Raw genomic sequence first — 21509 nt, 5'->3', positions numbered from 1 at the left:
TTTTTGCTTCTTTTCGCTACCCCTGCCAGCCCTCTTTTCCAAAGTGTCTCTAGAAACACCAAGAGTATGAAGCGACAGGAACGTTCTGAAATACGCCAGTTCTTATAGTTTTGTAGCAGTGTTCAACTGCAAATTTGTGAACAAAAATTTATCTTTCGCCGATGGAAGAGATGGATGCTTTGTCGAATCGCCTGTCTTGTGTCCGTGTTTTCGCACCTTTCCACGGCACGGCCGCTGCTCTAGTAGCACCGAACGGCCGCACACGGCGCCTCGGACACGCCGGCGCCAGTCTCGCAGATGTTTCTCGTGCTTGTGCTGTCATATGGACCACGACCCGAGCGGCAGCGAGCGGCAGTCGAGCAAAGTCGGGACAAGTCGGGACGGAAGGGGGAGGGGACAGGCGAGAATGCACCGCGCTAATTACGCAAATATCTGGAATCGCGGCGTGTGTCGGGCAGGTGAGAAAGCTTCCGTCGGTCCAGCAGGACACTGCCACACCCCGCGCAGTCCCCCCGCCGCCCGGCCGCGCGCAAGCCCTGCGCCGGATAACAAGAACAAGGTGCGTCTGCCGCGAGTGTCGGAGGCCGCACGCACCAAACGAATGACAGGCGGTGCAACGAGCAGCTGTGTTGTGCGTCCGACCCACGTGGCGGCGCGCCGCACTGCGCGTCGCTCTCGAGGTGGAAGGACGTGCTTTGCGTCAAATGTGCCACCGAAAAACGGCGATTGCGTGTGTTGGGAGGAGAGGCGAAGCCTTCTTCTGCTGTGCGGCTACAGTATAAGGACGCCAACGGCCATACCATGTTGAATACACCGGTTCTCGTCCGATCACCGAAGTTAAGCAACATCGGGCCCGGTTAGTACTTGGATGGGTGACCGCCTGGGAACACCGGGTGCTGTTGGCTCCCTCTCATTTTTTCCTTTTTACGTCGCTACACCGGTCAGCCCTCTTTTCATACTAACTCTCAGGTGTGACAAAGATGCTTCCTCAAGCATTTTAAACGACTGTATTAAACGTAACATATGAAACTACAGTAATAAATTAAGTTTGAGCAAGAATGCGCGAAGGAAGAGTGCTAGAACACCTTGAAAGTAACGAAACACTGCGAATCGACAGATGTGCTCTTCAAGTGCGTCAGAGCCTACTGTTTTGTAGGAGCGTTTAATTCCAAAAACTAACTAAATAAATAAATAAACAAAAAACTAAAAAATCAACTGTTCTCGCCCGATCACCGACGATAAGCAACAACGTTAGTATTCGGGTCCATGACCGCCTGGGAACTCTGGCTGTCTTCATTTTTTGCTTCTTTTCGCTACCCCTGCCAGCCCTCTTTTCCAAAGTGTCTCTAGAAACACCAAGAGTATGAAGCGACAGGAACGTTCTGAAATACGCCAGTTCTTATAGTTTTGTAGCAGTGTTAACTGCAAATTTGTGAACAAAAATTTATCTTTCGCCGATGGAAGAGATGGATGCTTTGTCGAATCGCCTGTCTTGTGTCCGTGTTTTCGCACCTTTCCACGGCACGGCCGCTGCTCTAGTAGCACCGAACGGCCGCACACGGCGCCTCGGACACGCCGGCGCCAGTCTCGCAGATGTTTCTCGTGCTTGTGCTGTCATATGGACCACGACCCGAGCGGCAGCGAGCGGCAGTCGAGCAAAGTCGGGACAAGTCGGGACGGAAGGGGGAGGGGACAGGCGAGAATGCACCGCGCTAATTACGCAAATATCTGGAATCGCGGCGTGTGTCGGGCAGGTGAGAAAGCTTCCGTCGGTCCAGCAGGACACTGCCACACCCCGCGCAGTCCCCCCGCCGCCCGGCCGCGCGCAAGCCCTGCGCCGGATAACAAGAACAAGGTGCGTCTGCCGCGAGTGTCGGAGGCCGCACGCACCAAACGAATGACAGGCGGTGCAACGAGCAGCTGTGTTGTGCGTCCGACGCACGTGGCGGCGCGCCGCACTGCGCGTCGCTCTCGAGGTGGAAGGACGTGCTTTGCGTCAAATGTGCCACCGAAAAACGGCGATTGCGTGTGTTGGGAGGAGAGGCGAAGCCTTCTTCTGCTGTGCGGCTACAGTATAAGGACGCCAACGGCCATACCATGTTGAATACACCGGTTCTCGTCCGATCACCGAAGTTAAGCAACATCGGGCCCGGTTAGTACTTGGATGGGTGACCGCCTGGGAACACCGGGTGCTGTTGGCTCCCTATCATTTTTTCCTTTTTACGTCGCTACACCGGTCAGCCCTCTTTTCATACTAACTCTCAGGTGTGACAAAGATGCTTCCTCAAGCATTTTAAACGACTGTATTAAACGTAACATATGAAACTACAGTAATAAATTAAGTTTGAGCAAGAATGCGCGAAGGAAGAGTGCTAGAACACCTTGAAAGTAACGAAACACTGCGAATCGACAGATGTGCTCTTCAAGTGCGTCAGAGCCTACTCTTTTGTAGGAGCGTTTAATTCCAGAAACTAACTAAATAAATAAATAAATAAATAAACAAAAAACTAAAAAATCAACTGTTCTCGCCCGATCACCGACGATAAGCAACAACGTTAGTATTCGGGTCCATGACCGCCTGGGAACTCTGGCTGTCTTCATTTTTTGCTTCTTTTCGCTACCCCTGCCAGCCCTCTTTTCCAAAGTGTCTCTAGAAACACCAAGAGTATGAAGCGACAGGAACGTTCTGAAATACGCCAGTTCTTATAGTTTTGTAGCAGTGTTCAACTGCAAATTTGTGAACAAAAATTTATCTTTCGCCGATGGAAGAGATGGATGCTTTGTCGAATCGCCTGTCTTGTGTCCGTGTTTTCGCACCTTTCCACGGCACGGCCGCTGCTCTAGTAGCACCGAACGGCCGCACACGGCGCCTCGGACACGCCGGCGCCAGTCTCGCAGATGTTTCTCGTGCTTGTGCTGTCATATGGACCACGACCCGAGCGGCAGCGAGCGGCAGTCGAGCAAAGTCGGGACAAGTCGGGACGGAAGGGGGAGGGGACAGGCGAGAATGCACCGCGCTAATTACGCAAATATCTGGAATCGCGGCGTGTGTCGGGCAGGTGAGAAAGCTTCCGTCGGTCCAGCAGGACACTGCCACACCCCGCGCAGTCCCCCCGCCGCCCGGCCGCGCGCAAGCCCTGCGCCGGATAACAAGAACAAGGTGCGTCTGCCGCGAGTGTCGGAGGCCGCACGCACCAAACGAATGACAGGCGGTGCAACGAGCAGCTGTGTTGTGCGTCCGACGCACGTGGCGGCGCGCCGCACTGCGCGTCGCTCTCGAGGTGGAAGGACGTGCTTTGCGTCAAATGTGCCACCGAAAAACGGCGATTGCGTGTGTTGGGAGGAGAGGCGAAGCCTTCTTCTGCTGTGCGGCTACAGTATAAGGACGCCAACGGCCATACCATGTTGAATACACCGGTTCTCGTCCGATCACCGAAGTTAAGCAACATCGGGCCCGGTTAGTACTTGGATGGGTGACCGCCTGGGAACACCGGGTGCTGTTGGCTCCCTATCATTTTTTCCTTTTTACGTCGCTACACCGGTCAGCCCTCTTTTCATACTAACTCTCAGGTGTGACAAAGATGCTTCCTCAAGCATTTTAAACGACTGTATTAAACGTAACATATGAAACTACAGTAATAAATTAAGTTTGAGCAAGAATGCGCGAAGGAAGAGTGCTAGAACACCTTGAAAGTAACGAAACACTGCGAATCGACAGATGTGCTCTTCAAGTGCGTCAGAGCCTACTCTTTTGTAGGAGCGTTTAATTCCAGAAACTAACTAAATAAATAAATAAATAAATAAACAAAAAACTAAAAAATCAACTGTTCTCGCCCGATCACCGACGATAAGCAACAACGTTAGTATTCGGGTCCATGACCGCCTGGGAACTCTGGCTGTCTTCATTTTTTGCTTCTTTTCGCTACCCCTGCCAGCCCTCTTTTCCAAAGTGTCTCTAGAAACACCAAGAGTATGAAGCGACAGGAACGTTCTGAAATACGCCAGTTCTTATAGTTTTGTAGCAGTGTTCAACTGCAAATTTGTGAACAAAAATTTATCTTTCGCCGATGGAAGAGATGGATGCTTTGTCGAATCGCCTGTCTTGTGTCCGTGTTTTCGCACCTTTCCACGGCACGGCCGCTGCTCTAGTAGCACCGAACGGCCGCACACGGCGCCTCGGACACGCCGGCGCCAGTCTCGCAGATGTTTCTCGTGCTTGTGCTGTCATATGGACCACGACCCGAGCGGCAGCGAGCGGCAGTCGAGCAAAGTCGGGACAAGTCGGGACGGAAGGGGGAGGGGACAGGCGAGAATGCACCGCGCTAATTACGCAAATATCTGGAATCGCGGCGTGTGTCGGGCAGGTGAGAAAGCTTCCGTCGGTCCAGCAGGACACTGCCACACCCCGCGCAGTCCCCCCGCCGCCCGGCCGCGCGCAAGCCCTGCGCCGGATAACAAGAACAAGGTGCGTCTGCCGCGAGTGTCGGAGGCCGCACGCACCAAACGAATGACAGGCGGTGCAACGAGCAGCTGTGTTGTGCGTCCGACCCACGTGGCGGCGCGCCGCACTGCGCGTCGCTCTCGAGGTGGAAGGACGTGCTTTGCGTCAAATGTGCCACCGAAAAACGGCGATTGCGTGTGTTGGGAGGAGAGGCGAAGCCTTCTTCTGCTGTGCGGCTACAGTATAAGGACGCCAACGGCCATACCATGTTGAATACACCGGTTCTCGTCCGATCACCGAAGTTAAGCAACATCGGGCCCGGTTAGTACTTGGATGGGTGACCGCCTGGGAACACCGGGTGCTGTTGGCTCCCTCTCATTTTTTCCTTTTTACGTCGCTACACCGGTCAGCCCTCTTTTCATACTAACTCTCAGGTGTGACAAAGATGCTTCCTCAAGCATTTTAAACGACTGTATTAAACGTAACATATGAAACTACAGTAATAAATTAAGTTTGAGCAAGAATGCGCGAAGGAAGAGTGCTAGAACACCTTGAAAGTAACGAAACACTGCGAATCGACAGATGTGCTCTTCAAGTGCGTCAGAGCCTACTGTTTTGTAGGAGCGTTTAATTCCAAAAACTAACTAAATAAATAAATAAACAAAAAACTAAAAAATCAACTGTTCTCGCCCGATCACCGACGATAAGCAACAACGTTAGTATTCGGGTCCATGACCGCCTGGGAACTCTGGCTGTCTTCATTTTTTGCTTCTTTTCGCTACCCCTGCCAGCCCTCTTTTCCAAAGTGTCTCTAGAAACACCAAGAGTATGAAGCGACAGGAACGTTCTGAAATACGCCAGTTCTTATAGTTTTGTAGCAGTGTTAACTGCAAATTTGTGAACAAAAATTTATCTTTCGCCGATGGAAGAGATGGATGCTTTGTCGAATCGCCTGTCTTGTGTCCGTGTTTTCGCACCTTTCCACGGCACGGCCGCTGCTCTAGTAGCACCGAACGGCCGCACACGGCGCCTCGGACACGCCGGCGCCAGTCTCGCAGATGTTTCTCGTGCTTGTGCTGTCATATGGACCACGACCCGAGCGGCAGCGAGCGGCAGTCGAGCAAAGTCGGGACAAGTCGGGACGGAAGGGGGAGGGGACAGGCGAGAATGCACCGCGCTAATTACGCAAATATCTGGAATCGCGGCGTGTGTCGGGCAGGTGAGAAAGCTTCCGTCGGTCCAGCAGGACACTGCCACACCCCGCGCAGTCCCCCCGCCGCCCGGCCGCGCGCAAGCCCTGCGCCGGATAACAAGAACAAGGTGCGTCTGCCGCGAGTGTCGGAGGCCGCACGCACCAAACGAATGACAGGCGGTGCAACGAGCAGCTGTGTTGTGCGTCCGACGCACGTGGCGGCGCGCCGCACTGCGCGTCGCTCTCGAGGTGGAAGGACGTGCTTTGCGTCAAATGTGCCACCGAAAAACGGCGATTGCGTGTGTTGGGAGGAGAGGCGAAGCCTTCTTCTGCTGTGCGGCTACAGTATAAGGACGCCAACGGCCATACCATGTTGAATACACCGGTTCTCGTCCGATCACCGAAGTTAAGCAACATCGGGCCCGGTTAGTACTTGGATGGGTGACCGCCTGGGAACACCGGGTGCTGTTGGCTCCCTATCATTTTTTCCTTTTTACGTCGCTACACCGGTCAGCCCTCTTTTCATACTAACTCTCAGGTGTGACAAAGATGCTTCCTCAAGCATTTTAAACGACTGTATTAAACGTAACATATGAAACTACAGTAATAAATTAAGTTTGAGCAAGAATGCGCGAAGGAAGAGTGCTAGAACACCTTGAAAGTAACGAAACACTGCGAATCGACAGATGTGCTCTTCAAGTGCGTCAGAGCCTACTCTTTTGTAGGAGCGTTTAATTCCAGAAACTAACTAAATAAATAAATAAATAAATAAACAAAAAACTAAAAAATCAACTGTTCTCGCCCGATCACCGACGATAAGCAACAACGTTAGTATTCGGGTCCATGACCGCCTGGGAACTCTGGCTGTCTTCATTTTTTGCTTCTTTTCGCTACCCCTGCCAGCCCTCTTTTCCAAAGTGTCTCTAGAAACACCAAGAGTATGAAGCGACAGGAACGTTCTGAAATACGCCAGTTCTTATAGTTTTGTAGCAGTGTTCAACTGCAAATTTGTGAACAAAAATTTATCTTTCGCCGATGGAAGAGATGGATGCTTTGTCGAATCGCCTGTCTTGTGTCCGTGTTTTCGCACCTTTCCACGGCACGGCCGCTGCTCTAGTAGCACCGAACGGCCGCACACGGCGCCTCGGACACGCCGGCGCCAGTCTCGCAGATGTTTCTCGTGCTTGTGCTGTCATATGGACCACGACCCGAGCGGCAGCGAGCGGCAGTCGAGCAAAGTCGGGACAAGTCGGGACGGAAGGGGGAGGGGACAGGCGAGAATGCACCGCGCTAATTACGCAAATATCTGGAATCGCGGCGTGTGTCGGGCAGGTGAGAAAGCTTCCGTCGGTCCAGCAGGACACTGCCACACCCCGCGCAGTCCCCCCGCCGCCCGGCCGCGCGCAAGCCCTGCGCCGGATAACAAGAACAAGGTGCGTCTGCCGCGAGTGTCGGAGGCCGCACGCACCAAACGAATGACAGGCGGTGCAACGAGCAGCTGTGTTGTGCGTCCGACGCACGTGGCGGCGCGCCGCACTGCGCGTCGCTCTCGAGGTGGAAGGACGTGCTTTGCGTCAAATGTGCCACCGAAAAACGGCGATTGCGTGTGTTGGGAGGAGAGGCGAAGCCTTCTTCTGCTGTGCGGCTACAGTATAAGGACGCCAACGGCCATACCATGTTGAATACACCGGTTCTCGTCCGATCACCGAAGTTAAGCAACATCGGGCCCGGTTAGTACTTGGATGGGTGACCGCCTGGGAACACCGGGTGCTGTTGGCTCCCTATCATTTTTTCCTTTTTACGTCGCTACACCGGTCAGCCCTCTTTTCATACTAACTCTCAGGTGTGACAAAGATGCTTCCTCAAGCATTTTAAACGACTGTATTAAACGTAACATATGAAACTACAGTAATAAATTAAGTTTGAGCAAGAATGCGCGAAGGAAGAGTGCTAGAACACCTTGAAAGTAACGAAACACTGCGAATCGACAGATGTGCTCTTCAAGTGCGTCAGAGCCTACTCTTTTGTAGGAGCGTTTAATTCCAGAAACTAACTAAATAAATAAATAAATAAATAAACAAAAAACTAAAAAATCAACTGTTCTCGCCCGATCACCGACGATAAGCAACAACGTTAGTATTCGGGTCCATGACCGCCTGGGAACTCTGGCTGTCTTCATTTTTTGCTTCTTTTCGCTACCCCTGCCAGCCCTCTTTTCCAAAGTGTCTCTAGAAACACCAAGAGTATGAAGCGACAGGAACGTTCTGAAATACGCCAGTTCTTATAGTTTTGTAGCAGTGTTCAACTGCAAATTTGTGAACAAAAATTTATCTTTCGCCGATGGAAGAGATGGATGCTTTGTCGAATCGCCTGTCTTGTGTCCGTGTTTTCGCACCTTTCCACGGCACGGCCGCTGCTCTAGTAGCACCGAACGGCCGCACACGGCGCCTCGGACACGCCGGCGCCAGTCTCGCAGATGTTTCTCGTGCTTGTGCTGTCATATGGACCACGACCCGAGCGGCAGCGAGCGGCAGTCGAGCAAAGTCGGGACAAGTCGGGACGGAAGGGGGAGGGGACAGGCGAGAATGCACCGCGCTAATTACGCAAATATCTGGAATCGCGGCGTGTGTCGGGCAGGTGAGAAAGCTTCCGTCGGTCCAGCAGGACACTGCCACACCCCGCGCAGTCCCCCCGCCGCCCGGCCGCGCGCAAGCCCTGCGCCGGATAACAAGAACAAGGTGCGTCTGCCGCGAGTGTCGGAGGCCGCACGCACCAAACGAATGACAGGCGGTGCAACGAGCAGCTGTGTTGTGCGTCCGACGCACGTGGCGGCGCGCCGCACTGCGCGTCGCTCTCGAGGTGGAAGGACGTGCTTTGCGTCAAATGTGCCACCGAAAAACGGCGATTGCGTGTGTTGGGAGGAGAGGCGAAGCCTTCTTCTGCTGTGCGGCTACAGTATAAGGACGCCAACGGCCATACCATGTTGAATACACCGGTTCTCGTCCGATCACCGAAGTTAAGCAACATCGGGCCCGGTTAGTACTTGGATGGGTGACCGCCTGGGAACACCGGGTGCTGTTGGCTCCCTATCATTTTTTCCTTTTTACGTCGCTACACCGGTCAGCCCTCTTTTCATACTAACTCTCAGGTGTGACAAAGATGCTTCCTCAAGCATTTTAAACGACTGTATTAAACGTAACATATGAAACTACAGTAATAAATTAAGTTTGAGCAAGAATGCGCGAAGGAAGAGTGCTAGAACACCTTGAAAGTAACGAAACACTGCGAATCGACAGATGTGCTCTTCAAGTGCGTCAGAGCCTACTCTTTTGTAGGAGCGTTTAATTCCAGAAACTAACTAAATAAATAAATAAATAAATAAACAAAAAACTAAAAAATCAACTGTTCTCGCCCGATCACCGACGATAAGCAACAACGTTAGTATTCGGGTCCATGACCGCCTGGGAACTCTGGCTGTCTTCATTTTTTGCTTCTTTTCGCTACCCCTGCCAGCCCTCTTTTCCAAAGTGTCTCTAGAAACACCAAGAGTATGAAGCGACAGGAACGTTCTGAAATACGCCAGTTCTTATAGTTTTGTAGCAGTGTTCAACTGCAAATTTGTGAACAAAAATTTATCTTTCGCCGATGGAAGAGATGGATGCTTTGTCGAATCGCCTGTCTTGTGTCCGTGTTTTCGCACCTTTCCACGGCACGGCCGCTGCTCTAGTAGCACCGAACGGCCGCACACGGCGCCTCGGACACGCCGGCGCCAGTCTCGCAGATGTTTCTCGTGCTTGTGCTGTCATATGGACCACGACCCGAGCGGCAGCGAGCGGCAGTCGAGCAAAGTCGGGACAAGTCGGGACGGAAGGGGGAGGGGACAGGCGAGAATGCACCGCGCTAATTACGCAAATATCTGGAATCGCGGCGTGTGTCGGGCAGGTGAGAAAGCTTCCGTCGGTCCAGCAGGACACTGCCACACCCCGCGCAGTCCCCCCGCCGCCCGGCCGCGCGCAAGCCCTGCGCCGGATAACAAGAACAAGGTGCGTCTGCCGCGAGTGTCGGAGGCCGCACGCACCAAACGAATGACAGGCGGTGCAACGAGCAGCTGTGTTGTGCGTCCGACCCACGTGGCGGCGCGCCGCACTGCGCGTCGCTCTCGAGGTGGAAGGACGTGCTTTGCGTCAAATGTGCCACCGAAAAACGGCGATTGCGTGTGTTGGGAGGAGAGGCGAAGCCTTCTTCTGCTGTGCGGCTACAGTATAAGGACGCCAACGGCCATACCATGTTGAATACACCGGTTCTCGTCCGATCACCGAAGTTAAGCAACATCGGGCCCGGTTAGTACTTGGATGGGTGACCGCCTGGGAACACCGGGTGCTGTTGGCTCCCTCTCATTTTTTCCTTTTTACGTCGCTACACCGGTCAGCCCTCTTTTCATACTAACTCTCAGGTGTGACAAAGATGCTTCCTCAAGCATTTTAAACGACTGTATTAAACGTAACATATGAAACTACAGTAATAAATTAAGTTTGAGCAAGAATGCGCGAAGGAAGAGTGCTAGAACACCTTGAAAGTAACGAAACACTGCGAATCGACAGATGTGCTCTTCAAGTGCGTCAGAGCCTACTGTTTTGTAGGAGCGTTTAATTCCAAAAACTAACTAAATAAATAAATAAACAAAAAACTAAAAAATCAACTGTTCTCGCCCGATCACCGACGATAAGCAACAACGTTAGTATTCGGGTCCATGACCGCCTGGGAACTCTGGCTGTCTTCATTTTTTGCTTCTTTTCGCTACCCCTGCCAGCCCTCTTTTCCAAAGTGTCTCTAGAAACACCAAGAGTATGAAGCGACAGGAACGTTCTGAAATACGCCAGTTCTTATAGTTTTGTAGCAGTGTTAACTGCAAATTTGTGAACAAAAATTTATCTTTCGCCGATGGAAGAGATGGATGCTTTGTCGAATCGCCTGTCTTGTGTCCGTGTTTTCGCACCTTTCCACGGCACGGCCGCTGCTCTAGTAGCACCGAACGGCCGCACACGGCGCCTCGGACACGCCGGCGCCAGTCTCGCAGATGTTTCTCGTGCTTGTGCTGTCATATGGACCACGACCCGAGCGGCAGTCGAGCAAAGTCGGGACAAGTCGGGACGGAAGGGGGAGGGGACAGGCGAGAATGCACCGCGCTAATTACGCAAATATCTGGAATCGCGGCGTGTGTCGGGCAGGTGAGAAAGCTTCCGTCGGTCCAGCAGGACACTGCCACACCCCGCGCAGTCCCCCCGCCGCCCGGCCGCGCGCAAGCCCTGCGCCGGATAACAAGAACAAGGTGCGTCTGCCGCGAGTGTCGGAGGCCGCACGCACCAAACGAATGACAGGCGGTGCAACGAGCAGCTGTGTTGTGCGTCCGACGCACGTGGCGGCGCGCCGCACTGCGCGTCGCTCTCGAGGTGGAAGGACGTGCTTTGCGTCAAATGTGCCACCGAAAAACGGCGATTGCGTGTGTTGGGAGGAGAGGCGAAGCCTTCTTCTGCTGTGCGGCTACAGTATAAGGACGCCAACGGCCATACCATGTTGAATACACCGGTTCTCGTCCGATCACCGAAGTTAAGCAACATCGGGCCCGGTTAGTACTTGGATGGGTGACCGCCTGGGAACACCGGGTGCTGTTGGCTCCCTATCATTTTTTCCTTTTTACGTCGCTACACCGGTCAGCCCTCTTTTCATACTAACTCTCAGGTGTGACAAAGATGCTTCCTCAAGCATTTTAAACGACTGTATTAAACGTAACATATGAAACTACAGTAATAAATTAAGTTTGAGCAAGAATGCGCGAAGGAAGAGTGCTAGAACACCTTGAAAGTAACGAAACACTGCGAATCGACAGATGTGCTCTTCAAGTGCGTCAGAGCCTACTCTTTTGTAGGAGCGTTTAATTCCAGAAACTAACTAAATAAATAAATAAATAAATAAACAAAAAACTAAAAAATCAACTGTTCTCGCCCGATCACCGACGATAAGCAACAACGTTAGTATTCGGGTCCATGACCGCCTGGGAACTCTGGCTGTCTTCATTTTTTGCTTCTTTTCGCTACCCCTGCCAGCCCTCTTTTCCAAAGTGTCTCTAGAAACACCAAGAGTATGAAGCGACAGGAACGTTCTGAAATACGCCAGTTCTTATAGTTTTGTAGCAGTGTTCAACTGCAAATTTGTGAACAAAAATTTATCTTTCGCCGATGGAAGAGATGGATGCTTTGTCGAATCGCCTGTCTTGTGTCCGTGTTTTCGCACCTTTCCACGGCACGGCCGCTGCTCTAGTAGCACCGAACGGCCGCACACGGCGCCTCGGACACGCCGGCGCCAGTCTCGCAGATGTTTCTCGTGCTTGTGCTGTCATATGGACCACGACCCGAGCGGCAGCGAGCGGCAGTCGAGCAAAGTCGGGACAAGTCGGGACGGAAGGGGGAGGGGACAGGCGAGAATGCACCGCGCTAATTACGCAAATATCTGGAATCGCGGCGTGTGTCGGGCAGGTGAGAAAGCTTCCGTCGGTCCAGCAGGACACTGCCACACCCCGCGCAGTCCCCCCGCCGCCCGGCCGCGCGCAAGCCCTGCGCCGGATAACAAGAACAAGGTGCGTCTGCCGCGAGTGTCGGAGGCCGCACGCACCAAACGAATGACAGGCGGTGCAACGAGCAGCTGTGTTGTGCGTCCGACCCACGTGGCGGCGCGCCGCACTGCGCGTCGCTCTCGAGGTGGAAGGACGTGCTTTGCGTCAAATGTGCCACCGAAAAACGGCGATTGCGTGTGTTGGGAGGAGAGGCGAAGCCTTCTTCTGCTGTGCGGCTACAGTATAAGGACGCCAACGGCCATACCATGTTGAATACACCGGTTCTCGTCCGATCACCGAAGTTAAGCAACATCGGGCCCGGTTAGTACTTGGATGGGTGACCGCCTGGGAACACCGGGTGCTGTTGGCTCCCTCTCATTTTTTCCTTTTTACGTCGCTACACCGGTCAGCCCTCTTTTCATACTAACTCTCAGGTGTGACAAAGATGCTTCCTCAAGCATTTTAAACGACTGTATTAAACGTAACATATGAAACTACAGTAATAAATTAAGTTTGAGCAAGAATGCGCGAAGGAAGAGTGCTAGAACACCTTGAAAGTAACGAAACACTGCGAATCGACAGATGTGCTCTTCAAGTGCGTCAGAGCCTACTGTTTTGTAGGAGCGTTTAATTCCAAAAACTAACTAAATAAATAAATAAACAAAAAACTAAAAAATCAACTGTTCTCGCCCGATCACCGACGATAAGCAACAACGTTAGTATTCGGGTCCATGACCGCCTGGGAACTCTGGCTGTCTTCATTTTTTGCTTCTTTTCGCTACCCCTGCCAGCCCTCTTTTCCAAAGTGTCTCTAGAAACACCAAGAGTATGAAGCGACAGGAACGTTCTGAAATACGCCAGTTCTTATAGTTTTGTAGCAGTGTTAACTGCAAATTTGTGAACAAAAATTTATCTTTCGCCGATGGAAGAGATGGATGCTTTGTCGAATCGCCTGTCTTGTGTCCGTGTTTTCGCACCTTTCCACGGCACGGCCGCTGCTCTAGTAGCACCGAACGGCCGCACACGGCGCCTCGGACACGCCGGCGCCAGTCTCGCAGATGTTTCTCGTGCTTGTGCTGTCATATGGACCACGACCCGAGCGGCAGCGAGCGGCAGTCGAGCAAAGTCGGGACAAGTCGGGACGGAAGGGGGAGGGGACAGGCGAGAATGCACCGCGCTAATTACGCAAATATCTGGAATCGCGGCGTGTGTCGGGCAGGTGAGAAAGCTTCCGTCGGTCCAGCAGGACACTGCCACACCCCGCGCAGTCCCCCCGCCGCCCGGCCGCGCGCAAGCCCTGCGCCGGATAACAAGAACAAGGTGCGTCTGCCGCGAGTGTCGGAGGCCGCACGCACCAAACGAATGACAGGCGGTGCAACGAGCAGCTGTGTTGTGCGTCCGACCCACGTGGCGGCGCGCCGCACTGCGCGTCGCTCTCGAGGTGGAAGGACGTGCTTTGCGTCAAATGTGCCACCGAAAAACGGCGATTGCGTGTGTTGGGAGGAGAGGCGAAGCCTTCTTCTGCTGTGCGGCTACAGTATAAGGACGCCAACGGCCATACCATGTTGAATACACCGGTTCTCGTCCGATCACCGAAGTTAAGCAACATCGGGCCCGGTTAGTACTTGGATGGGTGACCGCCTGGGAACACCGGGTGCTGTTGGCTCCCTATCATTTTTTCCTTTTTACGTCGCTACACCGGTCAGCCCTCTTTTCATACTAACTCTCAGGTGTGACAAAGATGCTTCCTCAAGCATTTTAAACGACTGTATTAAACGTAACATATGAAACTACAGTAATAAATTAAGTTTGAGCAAGAATGCGCGAAGGAAGAGTGCTAGAACACCTTGAAAGTAACGAAACACTGCGAATCGACAGATGTGCTCTTCAAGTGCGTCAGAGCCTACTCTTTTGTAGGAGCGTTTAATTCCAGAAACTAACTAAATAAATAAATAAATAAATAAACAAAAAACTAAAAAATCAACTGTTCTCGCCCGATCACCGACGATAAGCAACAACGTTAGTATTCGGGTCCATGACCGCCTGGGAACTCTGGCTGTCTTCATTTTTTGCTTCTTTTCGCTACCCCTGCCAGCCCTCTTTTCCAAAGTGTCTCTAGAAACACCAAGAGTATGAAGCGACAGGAACGTTCTGAAATACGCCAGTTCTTATAGTTTTGTAGCAGTGTTCAACTGCAAATTTGTGAACAAAAATTTATCTTTCGCCGATGGAAGAGATGGATGCTTTGTCGAATCGCCTGTCTTGTGTCCGTGTTTTCGCACCTTTCCACGGCACGGCCGCTGCTCTAGTAGCACCGAACGGCCGCACACGGCGCCTCGGACACGCCGGCGCCAGTCTCGCAGATGTTTCTCGTGCTTGTGCTGTCATATGGACCACGACCCGAGCGGCAGCGAGCGGCAGTCGAGCAAAGTCGGGACAAGTCGGGACGGAAGGGGGAGGGGACAGGCGAGAATGCACCGCGCTAATTACGCAAATATCTGGAATCGCGGCGTGTGTCGGGCAGGTGAGAAAGCTTCCGTCGGTCCAGCAGGACACTGCCACACCCCGCGCAGTCCCCCCGCCGCCCGGCCGCGCGCAAGCCCTGCGCCGGATAACAAGAACAAGGTGCGTCTGCCGCGAGTGTCGGAGGCCGCACGCACCAAACGAATGACAGGCGGTGCAACGAGCAGCTGTGTTGTGCGTCCGACCCACGTGGCGGCGCGCCGCACTGCGCGTCGCTCTCGAGGTGGAAGGACGTGCTTTGCGTCAAATGTGCCACCGAAAAACGGCGATTGCGTGTGTTGGGAGGAGAGGCGAAGCCTTCTTCTGCTGTGCGGCTACAGTATAAGGACGCCAACGGCCATACCATGTTGAATACACCGGTTCTCGTCCGATCACCGAAGTTAAGCAACATCGGGCCCGGTTAGTACTTGGATGGGTGACCGCCTGGGAACACCGGGTGCTGTTGGCTCCCTATCATTTTTTCCTTTTTACGTCGCTACACCGGTCAGCCCTCTTTTCATACTAACTCTCAGGTGTGACAAAGATGCTTCCTCAAGCATTTTAAACGACTGTATTAAACGTAACATATGAAACTACAGTAATAAATTAAGTTTGAGCAAGAATGCGCGAAGGAAGAGTGCTAGAACACCTTGAAAGTAACGAAACACTGCGAATCGACAGATGTGCTCTTCAAGTGCGTCAGAGCCTACTCTTTTGTAGGAGCGTTTAATTCCAGAAACTAACTAAATAAATAAATAAATAAATAAACAAAAAACTAAAAAATCAACTGTTCTCGCCCGATCACCGACGATAAGCAACAACGTTAGTATTCGGGTCCATGACCGCCTGGGAACTCTGGCTGTCTTCATTTTTTGCTTCTTTTCGCTACCCCTGCCAGCCCTCTTTTCCAAAGTGTCTCTAGAAACACCAAGAGTATGAAGCGACAGGAACGTTCTGAAATACGCCAGTTCTTATAGTTTTGTAGCAGTGTTCAACTGCAAATTTGTGAACAAAAATTTATCTTTCGCCGATGGAAGAGATGGATGCTTTGTCGAATCGCCTGTCTTGTGTCCGTGTTTTCGCACCTTTCCACGGCACGGCCGCTGCTCTAGTAGCACCGAACGGCCGCACACGGCGCCTCGGACACGCCGGCGCCAGTCTCGCAGATGTTTCTCGTGCTTGTGCTGTCATATGGACCACGACCCGAGCGGCAGCGAGCGGCAGTCGAGCAAAGTCGGGACAAGTCGGGACGGAAGGGGGAGGGGACAGGCGAGAATGCACCGCGCTAATTACGCAAATATCTGGAATCGCGGCGTGTGTCGGGCAGGTGAGAAAGCTTCCGTCGGTCCAGCAGGACACTGCCACACCCCGCGCAGTCCCCCCGCCGCCCGGCCGCGCGCAAGCCCTGCGCCGGATAACAAGAACAAGGTGCGTCTGCCGCGAGTGTCGGAGGCCGCACGCACCAAACGAATGACAGGCGGTGCAACGAGCAGCTGTGTTGTGCGTCCGACGCACGTGGCGGCGCGCCGCACTGCGCGTCGCTCTCGAGGTGGAAGGACGTGCTTTGCGTCAAATGTGCCACCGAAAAACGGCGATTGCGTGTGTTGGGAGGAGAGGCGAAGCCTTCTTCTGCTGTGCGGCTACAGTATAAGGACGCCAACGGCCATACCATGTTGAATACACCGGTTCTCGTCCGATCACCGAAGTTAAGCAACATCGGGCCCGGTTAGTACTTGGATGGGTGACCGCCTGGGAACACCGGGTGCTGTTGGCTCCCTATCATTTTTTCCTTTTTACGTCGCTACACCGGTCAGCCCTCTTTTCATACTAACTCTCAGGTGTGACAAAGATGCTTCCTCAAGCATTTTAAACGACTGTATTAAACGTAACATATGAAACTACAGTAATAAATTAAGTTTGAGCAAGAATGCGCGAAGGAAGAGTGCTAGAACACCTTGAAAGTAACGAAACACTGCGAATCGACAGATGTGCTCTTCAAGTGCGTCAGAGCCTACTCTTTTGTAGGAGCGTTTAATTCCAGAAACTAACTAAATAAATAAATAAATAAATAAACAAAAAACTAAAAAATCAACTGTTCTCGCCCGATCACCGACGATAAGCAACAACGTTAGTATTCGGGTCCATGACCGCCTGGGAACTCTGGCTGTCTTCATTTTTTGCTTCTTTTCGCTACCCCTGCCAGCCCTCTTTTCCAAAGTGTCTCTAGAAACACCAAGAGTATGAAGCGACAGGAACGTTCTGAAATACGCCAGTTCTTATAGTTTTGTAGCAGTGTTCAACTGCAAATTTGTGAACAAAAATTTATCTTTCGCCGATGGAAGAGATGGATGCTTTGTCGAATCGCCTGTCTTGTGTCCGTGTTTTCGCACCTTTCCACGGCACGGCCGCTGCTCTAGTAGCACCGAACGGCCGCACACGGCGCCTCGGACACGCCGGCGCCAGTCTCGCAGATGTTTCTCGTGCTTGTGCTGTCATATGGACCACGACCCGAGCGGCAGTCGAGCAAAGTCGGGACAAGTCGGGACGGAAGGGGGAGGGGACAGGCGAGAATGCACCGCGCTAATTACGCAAATATCTGGAATCGCGGCGTGTGTCGGGCAGGTGAGAAAGCTTCCGTCGGTCCAGCAGGACACTGCCACACCCCGCGCAGTCCCCCCGCCGCCCGGCCGCGCGCAAGCCCTGCGCCGGATAACAAGAACAAGGTGCGTCTGCCGCGAGTGTCGGAGGCCGCACGCACCAAACGAATGACAGGCGGTGCAACGAGCAGCTGTGTTGTGCGTCCGACGCACGTGGCGGCGCGCCGCACTGCGCGTCGCTCTCGAGGTGGAAGGACGTGCTTTGCGTCAAATGTGCCACCGAAAAACGGCGATTGCGTGTGTTGGGAGGAGAGGCGAAGCCTTCTTCTGCTGTGCGGCTACAGTATAAGGACGCCAACGGCCATACCATGTTGAATACACCGGTTCTCGTCCGATCACCGAAGTTAAGCAACATCGGGCCCGGTTAGTACTTGGATGGGTGACCGCCTGGGAACACCGGGTGCTGTTGGCTCCCTATCATTTTTTCCTTTTTACGTCGCTACACCGGTCAGCCCTCTTTTCATACTAACTCTCAGGTGTGACAAAGATGCTTCCTCAAGCATTTTAAACGACTGTATTAAACGTAACATATGAAACTACAGTAATAAATTAAGTTTGAGCAAGAATGCGCGAAGGAAGAGTGCTAGAACACCTTGAAAGTAACGAAACACTGCGAATCGACAGATGTGCTCTTCAAGTGCGTCAGAGCCTACTCTTTTGTAGGAGCGTTTAATTCCAGAAACTAACTAAATAAATAAATAAATAAATAAACAAAAAACTAAAAAATCAACTGTTCTCGCCCGATCACCGACGATAAGCAACAACGTTAGTATTCGGGTCCATGACCGCCTGGGAACTCTGGCTGTCTTCATTTTTTGCTTCTTTTCGCTACCCCTGCCAGCCCTCTTTTCCAAAGTGTCTCTAGAAACACCAAGAGTATGAAGCGACAGGAACGTTCTGAAATACGCCAGTTCTTATAGTTTTGTAGCAGTGTTCAACTGCAAATTTGTGAACAAAAATTTATCTTTCGCCGATGGAAGAGATGGATGCTTTGTCGAATCGCCTGTCTTGTGTCCGTGTTTTCGCACCTTTCCACGGCACGGCCGCTGCTCTAGTAGCACCGAACGGCCGCACACGGCGCCTCGGACACGCCGGCGCCAGTCTCGCAGATGTTTCTCGTGCTTGTGCTGTCATATGGACCACGACCCGAGCGGCAGTCGAGCAAAGTCGGGACAAGTCGGGACGGAAGGGGGAGGGGACAGGCGAGAATGCACCGCGCTAATTACGCAAATATCTGGAATCGCGGCGTGTGTCGGGCAGGTGAGAAAGCTTCCGTCGGTCCAGCAGGACACTGCCACACCCCGCGCAGTCCCCCCGCCGCCCGGCCGCGCGCAAGCCCTGCGCCGGATAACAAGAACAAGGTGCGTCTGCCGCGAGTGTCGGAGGCCGCACGCACCAAACGAATGACAGGCGGTGCAACGAGCAGCTGTGTTGTGCGTCCGACGCACGTGGCGGCGCGCCGCACTGCGCGTCGCTCTCGAGGTGGAAGGACGTGCTTTGCGTCAAATGTGCCACCGAAAAACGGCGATTGCGTGTGTTGGGAGGAGAGGCGAAGCCTTCTTCTGCTGTGCGGCTACAGTATAAGGACGCCAACGGCCATACCATGTTGAATACACCGGTTCTCGTCCGATCACCGAAGTTAAGCAACATCGGGCCCGGTTAGTACTTGGATGGGTGACCGCCTGGGAACACCGGGTGCTGTTGGCTCCCTATCATTTTTTCCTTTTTACGTCGCTACACCGGTCAGCCCTCTTTTCATACTAACTCTCAGGTGTGACAAAGATGCTTCCTCAAGCATTTTAAACGACTGTATTAAACGTAACATATGAAACTACAGTAATAAATTAAGTTTGAGCAAGAATGCGCGAAGGAAGAGTGCTAGAACACCTTGAAAGTAACGAAACACTGCGAATCGACAGATGTGCTCTTCAAGTGCGTCAGAGCCTACTCTTTTGTAGGAGCGTTTAATTCCAGAAACTAACTAAATAAATAAATAAATAAATAAACAAAAAACTAAAAAATCAACTGTTCTCGCCCGATCACCGACGATAAGCAACAACGTTAGTATTCGGGTCCATGACCGCCTGGGAACTCTGGCTGTCTTCATTTTTTGCTTCTTTTCGCTACCCCTGCCAGCCCTCTTTTCCAAAGTGTCTCTAGAAACACCAAGAGTATGAAGCGACAGGAACGTTCTGAAATACGCCAGTTCTTATAGTTTTGTAGCAGTGTTCAACTGCAAATTTGTGAACAAAAATTTATCTTTCGCCGATGGAAGAGATGGATGCTTTGTCGAATCGCCTGTCTTGTGTCCGTGTTTTCGCACCTTTCCACGGCACGGCCGCTGCTCTAGTAGCACCGAACGGCCGCACACGGCGCCTCGGACACGCCGGCGCCAGTCTCGCAGATGTTTCTCGTGCTTGTGCTGTCATATGGACCACGACCCGAGCGGCAGTCGAGCAAAGTCGGGACAAGTCGGGACGGAAGGGGGAGGGGACAGGCGAGAATGCACCGCGCTAATTACGCAAATATCTGGAATCGCGGCGTGTGTCGGGCAGGTGAGAAAGCTTCCGTCGGTCCAGCAGGACACTGCCACACCCCGCGCAGTCCCCCCGCCGCCCGGCCGCGCGCAAGCCCTGCGCCGGATAACAAGAACAAGGTGCGTCTGCCGCGAGTGTCGGAGGCCGCACGCACCAAACGAATGACAGGCGGTGCAACGAGCAGCTGTGTTGTGCGTCCGACGCACGTGGCGGCGCGCCGCACTGCGCGTCGCTCTCGAGGTGGAAGGACGTGCTTTGCGTCAAATGTGCCACCGAAAAACGGCGATTGCGTGTGTTGGGAGGAGAGGCGAAGCCTTCTTCTGCTGTGCGGCTACAGTATAAGGACGCCAACGGCCATACCATGTTGAATACACCGGTTCTCGTCCGATCACCGAAGTTAAGCAACATCGGGCCCGGTTAGTACTTGGATGGGTGACCGCCTGGGAACACCGGGTGCTGTTGGCTCCCTATCATTTTTTCCTTTTTACGTCGCTACACCGGTCAGCCCTCTTTTCATACTAACTCTCAGGTGTGACAAAGATGCTTCCTCAAGCATTTTAAACGACTGTATTAAACGTAACATATGAAACTACAGTAATAAATTAAGTTTGAGCAAGAATGCGCGAAGGAAGAGTGCTAGAACACCTTGAAAGTAACGAAACACTGCGAATCGACAGATGTGCTCTTCAAGTGCGTCAGAGCCTACTCTTTTGTAGGAGCGTTTAATTCCAGAAACTAACTAAATAAATAAATAAATAAATAAACAAAAAACTAAAAAATCAACTGTTCTCGCCCGATCACCGACGATAAGCAACAACGTTAGTATTCGGGTCCATGACCGCCTGGGAACTCTGGCTGTCTTCATTTTTTGCTTCTTTTCGCTACCCCTGCCAGCCCTCTTTTCCAAAGTGTCTCTAGAAACACCAAGAGTATGAAGCGACAGGAACGTTCTGAAATACGCCAGTTCTTATAGTTTTGTAGCAGTGTTCAACTGCAAATTTGTGAACAAAAATTTATCTTTCGCCGATGGAAGAGATGGATGCTTTGTCGAATCGCCTGTCTTGTGTCCGTGTTTTCGCACCTTTCCACGGCACGGCCGCTGCTCTAGTAGCACCGAACGGCCGCACACGGCGCCTCGGACACGCCGGCGCCAGTCTCGCAGATGTTTCTCGTGCTTGTGCTGTCATATGGACCACGACCCGAGCGGCAGCGAGCGGCAGTCGAGCAAAGTCGGGACAAGTCGGGACGGAAGGGGGAGGGGACAGGCGAGAATGCACCGCGCTAATTACGCAAATATCTGGAATCGCGGCGTGTGTCGGGCAGGTGAGAAAGCTTCCGTCGGTCCAGCAGGACACTGCCACACCCCGCGCAGTCCCCCCGCCGCCCGGCCGCGCGCAAGCCCTGCGCCGGATAACAAGAACAAGGTGCGTCTGCCGCGAGTGTCGGAGGCCGCACGCACCAAACGAATGACAGGCGGTGCAACGAGCAGCTGTGTTGTGCGTCCGACGCACGTGGCGGCGCGCCGCACTGCGCGTCGCTCTCGAGGTGGAAGGACGTGCTTTGCGTCAAA

The 21509-nt window shown here is 52.8% G+C and overlaps 16 non-coding genes across 16 annotated transcripts; all 16 read left to right on the top strand.

Moving 5' to 3' along the window:
* The first annotated feature begins 786 nt into the window (after nucleotides 1-786).
* On the top strand, nucleotides 787-905 carry LOC126289266 (5S ribosomal RNA). Its single transcript, XR_007551790.1, has one exon. It is a non-coding gene; the product is annotated as a 5S ribosomal RNA (ribosomal RNA).
* A 1177-nt stretch (nucleotides 906-2082) lies between these two features.
* LOC126289132 (5S ribosomal RNA) lies at nucleotides 2083-2201 on the top strand. Its single transcript, XR_007551788.1, has one exon. It is a non-coding gene; the product is annotated as a 5S ribosomal RNA (ribosomal RNA).
* A 1186-nt stretch (nucleotides 2202-3387) lies between these two features.
* On the top strand, nucleotides 3388-3506 carry LOC126289010 (5S ribosomal RNA). Its single transcript, XR_007551787.1, has one exon. It is a non-coding gene; the product is annotated as a 5S ribosomal RNA (ribosomal RNA).
* A 1186-nt stretch (nucleotides 3507-4692) lies between these two features.
* On the top strand, nucleotides 4693-4811 carry LOC126288888 (5S ribosomal RNA). The gene has a single exon (XR_007551786.1). It is a non-coding gene; the product is annotated as a 5S ribosomal RNA (ribosomal RNA).
* Nucleotides 4812-5988: 1177 nt separating this feature from the next.
* Nucleotides 5989-6107, top strand: LOC126288767 (5S ribosomal RNA). The gene has a single exon (XR_007551785.1). It is a non-coding gene; the product is annotated as a 5S ribosomal RNA (ribosomal RNA).
* Nucleotides 6108-7293: 1186 nt separating this feature from the next.
* On the top strand, nucleotides 7294-7412 carry LOC126288644 (5S ribosomal RNA). The gene has a single exon (XR_007551784.1). It is a non-coding gene; the product is annotated as a 5S ribosomal RNA (ribosomal RNA).
* Nucleotides 7413-8598: 1186 nt separating this feature from the next.
* Nucleotides 8599-8717, top strand: LOC126288523 (5S ribosomal RNA). Its single transcript, XR_007551783.1, has one exon. It is a non-coding gene; the product is annotated as a 5S ribosomal RNA (ribosomal RNA).
* A 1186-nt stretch (nucleotides 8718-9903) lies between these two features.
* On the top strand, nucleotides 9904-10022 carry LOC126288401 (5S ribosomal RNA). The gene has a single exon (XR_007551782.1). It is a non-coding gene; the product is annotated as a 5S ribosomal RNA (ribosomal RNA).
* A 1167-nt stretch (nucleotides 10023-11189) lies between these two features.
* On the top strand, nucleotides 11190-11308 carry LOC126288279 (5S ribosomal RNA). Its single transcript, XR_007551781.1, has one exon. It is a non-coding gene; the product is annotated as a 5S ribosomal RNA (ribosomal RNA).
* Nucleotides 11309-12494: 1186 nt separating this feature from the next.
* LOC126288158 (5S ribosomal RNA) lies at nucleotides 12495-12613 on the top strand. The gene has a single exon (XR_007551780.1). It is a non-coding gene; the product is annotated as a 5S ribosomal RNA (ribosomal RNA).
* A 1177-nt stretch (nucleotides 12614-13790) lies between these two features.
* On the top strand, nucleotides 13791-13909 carry LOC126288036 (5S ribosomal RNA). The gene has a single exon (XR_007551779.1). It is a non-coding gene; the product is annotated as a 5S ribosomal RNA (ribosomal RNA).
* A 1186-nt stretch (nucleotides 13910-15095) lies between these two features.
* Nucleotides 15096-15214, top strand: LOC126287903 (5S ribosomal RNA). Its single transcript, XR_007551777.1, has one exon. It is a non-coding gene; the product is annotated as a 5S ribosomal RNA (ribosomal RNA).
* A 1186-nt stretch (nucleotides 15215-16400) lies between these two features.
* Nucleotides 16401-16519, top strand: LOC126287781 (5S ribosomal RNA). The gene has a single exon (XR_007551776.1). It is a non-coding gene; the product is annotated as a 5S ribosomal RNA (ribosomal RNA).
* A 1176-nt stretch (nucleotides 16520-17695) lies between these two features.
* Nucleotides 17696-17814, top strand: LOC126287660 (5S ribosomal RNA). Its single transcript, XR_007551775.1, has one exon. It is a non-coding gene; the product is annotated as a 5S ribosomal RNA (ribosomal RNA).
* A 1176-nt stretch (nucleotides 17815-18990) lies between these two features.
* LOC126287537 (5S ribosomal RNA) lies at nucleotides 18991-19109 on the top strand. Its single transcript, XR_007551774.1, has one exon. It is a non-coding gene; the product is annotated as a 5S ribosomal RNA (ribosomal RNA).
* Nucleotides 19110-20285: 1176 nt separating this feature from the next.
* LOC126287415 (5S ribosomal RNA) lies at nucleotides 20286-20404 on the top strand. Its single transcript, XR_007551773.1, has one exon. It is a non-coding gene; the product is annotated as a 5S ribosomal RNA (ribosomal RNA).
* The last annotated feature ends 1105 nt before the right edge of the window (nucleotides 20405-21509 follow it).

This window comes from Schistocerca gregaria, chromosome 1 (assembly GCF_023897955.1).
Source record: "Schistocerca gregaria isolate iqSchGreg1 chromosome 1, iqSchGreg1.2, whole genome shotgun sequence".
Lineage (NCBI taxonomy): Eukaryota > Metazoa > Arthropoda > Insecta > Orthoptera > Acrididae > Schistocerca > Schistocerca gregaria.
Note: the sequence above shows the minus strand (reverse complement) of the source record. Positions and strands in the feature narration are given on the sequence as shown.